The sequence below is a fragment of the Papilio polytes genome, unplaced genomic scaffold, assembly GCF_000836215.1.
Source record: "Papilio polytes unplaced genomic scaffold, Ppol_1.0 DF821400.1, whole genome shotgun sequence".
In the NCBI taxonomy this organism is placed as follows: domain Eukaryota; kingdom Metazoa; phylum Arthropoda; class Insecta; order Lepidoptera; family Papilionidae; genus Papilio; species Papilio polytes.
The window spans coordinates 5,227,682-5,233,454 of record NW_013527804.1 but is presented as its reverse complement, the minus strand read 5'-3'; positions in this window follow the sequence as shown (position 1 = coordinate 5,233,454).

Genomic DNA, 5,773 nt, shown 5'->3' with positions numbered 1-5,773 from the left:
ATGAAATTACAAAGAAAAAACACGACATGATAATAAGACAGCTTAATAGTGGTAGAGCTTTAACATTTTTGCACGAATGGGCTGGTTTGCCAAGTGCAATACCACGACCATATAGAAAACAGGTGTGAAGTGAAAGCAATTCCGCGTTTCGTCTGATGAGCGAGTGCGCCGGAGGCCTAATTTTTTCCTTATAAGCAAAGAGTGGAAGGGAAACTGGATTTGATGGTGGAAGACAGACATGGGAAGGACAAATATCCTCTTCATGTAGCAGCGACAGTTTTTCTTTTTCGGTAAATTCCGTTGGCTACTCGTTCTTTGCCATTTAAAAAAAAAGATAAAAAATACCTCATGACCGTTTTTAATATTGAGGCGAGGACATCAATAAGATGTCATACTTTAGTTTGACTGATGTCCGCAGAGTCAATATACTTGACTCTATTCAAAATCTTATTGTAAAAAGAATATCTTATTGTTGGGTTATTTTATAAATGTATACTGTTATAACTCTATCTAAAATATCATGTTAAATCAATTTCTGATTATTTATTTTCAAATGTTATTCCGTCTGAACATTAGTTTACTTAGGCAGCGAACTGTTTTCTCAACGTTGATTTTAATTATTCAAAAGCTTAGATCTGTTCGCTGGGCTATTAAATTATTTTTGTATTATTATTCCATCGTATTCAATGTAATTGTAACCCTTTAGCTTTTACGGCGTATATATTATTTTAGTTACTATTTGAATTGATATGTTATGCTCACTGTTTTCATGTATTATAAAGAGGAAAGATTTGTATTTTTTTATATATTTGATTCATGTAAAAACTACTGGGCCGATTTTAAAAATTGTTTCACCATTAGAAAGGTGATTTATCTGTGAGTAACATAGACTATATTTTTATTTCACGCGGGTGTAGTTAGCAATAACTAGTCTATACTAATATTATAACTAGGACGCGTTTTTTTTTTGTATTACTATATATTATACAAAACTAATTTCTATTGACACTATTTTTTAATGTTTTATAGTAATTTTTTTATAATCTATGTAGTTAAGATTGAAGCTTTTGTTAAATTCACATAAAATTTATAAACATTGTACATTTTTCAAATCAAATAAATTTACAGAAACTCGATTCAACGTAAAAGAATTTAAGCAAAGAGGCTGAAACATTCCGAACGTGCATCTGTTGCAAATAAGAATAATAATGCTGAGTATTCTTCGAACATTTCCAGGTGTTAGAACTTCAGATGCTGCTAAAATTTATCATAAATTTCCAGATGAAATAAACAATAAATTTTGAACACATATTTGTATAAACATGATAATACTCAATACTTTTAAACGTGACATTCCTCATCTTTAAACGTAAGAATAAATAAAACAACAAAACCTCACAGAATTATTCTTTTAAATCACGTTCATTACCTTCTCATTTTATCTACTTGATTCTTCTCCCTTCTTCGTAATTACATTTAGTATTTGTAATTCTTCTCTTCTCTCAATTATTAAAGTGTTACGTGAAAACTTGTAGTTGAACTATATGTATTCGAATTTAAACAACAATAATATGTTGAAAGTAAAAAATGCGGTTGGTAATAAAGCTAGACGAAAAAGCTATTTATTTGTATCCATTTTTCGAAGCGCTGAACACAAATGAATGGCTCCCGACGGGAAAATGTAGTAAACAATATTGTTAATTTGTTATTTTCATTTCGATTTAAAATATGTTGTCTTGTAATTTAAAATGTAATTGTAAATATATATATATATATATATATATATATATAATTTAGCCTATGTTACTTACAAATAAATAATCATCCTAACGGAGAAAGAATGTTTAAAATTGGCGCAGTAGTTTTCAAATCATTTCAATTCATGCAAAAATACAAATCTTTAATTTTTGTTATAATAATTGTAATGAGTAAATATTAGTATGACGTGGCGAAATTATTGATACTTTTTGAACCATTAAAGTAACTGGCAAGTAATAATTTGAGTACTGGCTGAATCTGCAACGTACATGATAGATGTCAACGACGATAGAATGACAAATGACAGTTGTCTTTGAATAGTGGAATGATGCGTTTTGTTATTATAAAATGTCTGTAAATGTTTACAATTCGATTAGAGTGTGTTGTGAAGTTATCTATTAAGTAGGTGATGAACTAAGGATAGTGTTTGTAATGTTACGCGATTGTTATTTCATTATCTCCGACATACGCACGCCTACAATCGTAAATCCTTACCGTGTACATGATCTACCTTCGAAATTCTACAAACCGCTCGTTCACTCCGACAAGTATACAATTATAATAATTGTACAAATATTTCTAACAGTCATAACATACTTGTAGAATATCATCAACAAGAAAATCTTCAGAAAGTCTAAGGTAATTATTTATAGATCTTCAACAAACATTTAAGAAGTATCATAGATTAGTAAGCGACATTTGAAATACGACAGTCGACATAATCTATTGGATTAGCTCATAGTAATAAAACTGAACAAACACAGTGATCGAACAGAAGTAGGCAGTAACTGTTCGTGAATTAATTGTCTTGTTTTCTTTGCGCTTCTACATTTGCAAGTCAAATAGGGTTCGGCTTTCGTGTCTTGTCCAATCAAGTAAAGAAGACACGATCACAGGGTCACGACAAAATCGCTTCGTCATCGAATAGGCTTAGAATAAATTGTCTTATAAACAGTGTATATATTTTTGTACATATTTTAATAGGAATTTATTTTTTGTTAATTTTATTAGGTTCATCGAACAACTTAAAACTAAATACATATTTACAAATGTGAATAATGAATTAAAGAAATTATTTAATCCGAATTAGGTAAAACAACATGACTATAACATAAGACAACTGTAAAAAAAAACGACAAAAGGCAGGTTTTACTACAGTATACTTAACATTTAAAATTATTTTTTTTTAAAAGGAGAATTTTTGTAAGATGTATTAAAGAAACTGATATTTTTTCAACTAAAACATAGGTCCTTAGTTACTTTTAAATGCATCTAAATGCAGCACATTCAATTGTATTTAATGTTCTATTAAGAAAAGATGTGATTACTTTTTTTATTATATGTACATTTAAATGAAAACGAAGTATGTACGAAACATTTTAATCTACGCCTAATAACGCAAAGCTTCTGCTCCCAGCTGTGTAGTTGTCAACGCTAACAAAATTTAATTAGAGGCCGTCATACATTGCGTGTCGTTTACAATACCTTTCTATGTAGCTTTCTAAACGATATAACAGAATACACGTTTAATTTCAACAAAAAAGAAGAAAAACGCATGAAAAACAAAAGAGTGTGACGATTGTTTATTCAATTAAATAGTTTCTAGAATATCTTTTGTATTGCAACATATAAATGAATAGAGAATAATTAATCAAGGCAACATCTCGACACTGCGGGAACCAAAACATCTGCGCTTCAATACTATTTCAATGAAATGTATTTCAAATTACATTCGAACTCGCCGGTAAACAATATTTAGATAGATGGATGTTTATTAGTGTTTGGAGCATAAAGTGATGAACGGATCTCGATTAAGATTGGCATAGATGTAGAGTCTAGCAGAACACAAAGATAATTTTTTTAATTCAACGAGGACGGAGTCGCGGGACAAAACTAGTACTATATAGCATCTGTATTAATTTCAAGAAATAATGTCTTATTTAAAAGCGCCATTGTTCAGTACTCCATTGTATAGCGTACTACATATTGTATAAATAGAAATAAAATATATGATTAAAGCTCTTCATTTCAATGAAGATCAATCGATTTCTTTTCTTTTTCAATTTATTTCATTGTATTTATGTAAAGCTAACAACAATTAATTGTTACGATTAAAAAGTCAGCGATTGCACAATAAATGTATCTACGAATATTCACATAATGCTATTATATTTTGAACTTTAGTTCAATTTTCCAGTAACTTTTAGATGTCTTTCGTATGATTGTTATAAAGTTTTTGATGTAACATGATATCACGTTAACAATGTACGGAAGAAACAAGAAACAATTTCTGACGTAATGAAACTAATTTGCACACCCTACAACGATCTTTAGAGTCATTACGATCATGTCATCAAATGTGTATTCAAAATATACATATATACGAGTAGAAAATATTTTTATAGGACCGGTAGTGCAGTGGTTACTACTGGAATTAATAAGATATTCCTTGATCGATTCCTCCAATCAATCGAATCCAAATTCCATTTGTACATCAGACACCAAAAAGAGGCCTAGTATTAGACCACATTCAAATTCCTTTTTAAGAACGATTGTTAATGATAAAGGAATGTGAAGTGTGAATTTTTTACTTCTTAATTAATTTCGTGTATTTTATAAATTTGAATATCTTTATATTGTGCTTCAAATTTTCCGACGTTTCATCGTATTTCATTTTAAAAAGAAGCAATTTCGTGGCTTTCTTGTTTGATTCGAAAATCGGAGAGCTTACCTTTTCAAAAAGATTTTCCTTTCACAGAGATTATAGATCCGATGAGCTTTAAGAAATAAGGTCCATTTATTCTCCGAACGTAGATGGAATAGGATTATGGAGCGTATTGGGCGCTTCATTAATTGAATGCTGAACAGATATATTTATATTTATATAACAGTGTAATATACATACATATTCATTGAAATTACTGCACCGTATAGTCATCATCTATCTCGTTATCCTGTATAGTAACTGTTGTAATTTGATTAATTTTATAATCTATCATTCAGTTACAAAGACGATATTTTTATCTACATATTTGTAAAACTGTCAAGTGAAATATAAATTGGTCATAACTTCGAGATGAATTTGTTTTATTTCCCTTTTTAATAATTCTCAACAGTAACAACTGAAGGCAAAAAGTATAACTGTAACATTTAGATTTTAAGTAAATACGCAAAACGATATTCTTATGTTTAGAACATAATTCACAGAAGTTAAACTGTAATGAAACCAATGGTTGTAATTCAATACTATTTCACGATACGTGTGTTCTTGTTGAAACTGAACCATAGAGAGCGAACCACAGATTATAAAAAATATATAGAGAGGACAGTAACTACAGTAAATCGAAACTGAGATCTAAGATCCAAAGCTTCTACTAATTACCAACAAACAAAACAAAACTGGTCTTAAACAAAGGGTTTTGAACAAATTTCTGTTCCCTTTATCAGGATTGGTAGAAGAATTAATTAATGAAGCACACAAAGGTCGTTAGTTGGAAGCGAAGGCGTTTTCCACACGAAAGGCTCGCGGACCAAGAATTGTACGCCTGAGACTCATTTCGGCCAACCGTAGAGCAAACAAATTCAGTATGACCAAAAGTTTATATCTGACAGGAGCATTATATTCAACGACAGATATTTGTACTGTCACGTCCACGCAGAATTAAAAAAAATAACTTAATAAGTATCAAATGTACATCTGTGACAAATTTAGAATACGCAACAAACATTCAGATTAAATTTCGCGTTTAGAATATATGAAATACTAGCTTGCGCCCGCGACTCCGTCCGCGTGGAATTAAAAAAAAAAGTAAATCGCCTGTGTGTTCTTCCAGACTGGATAGTCTGTAGAGTGGTAATAGTAGTAGTAGTAGAAGAGTAGAGTAGTAGAGGATTCTACTTCTGTGCCAAATTTCATCGAGAGAGAGAAATATCCATCCATAAACGGAATAAATAATGTCCTATGTCCGTCTCCAGGCTCTAAGCTACCTCTTCACCAATTTTCAGCCATGTTGGT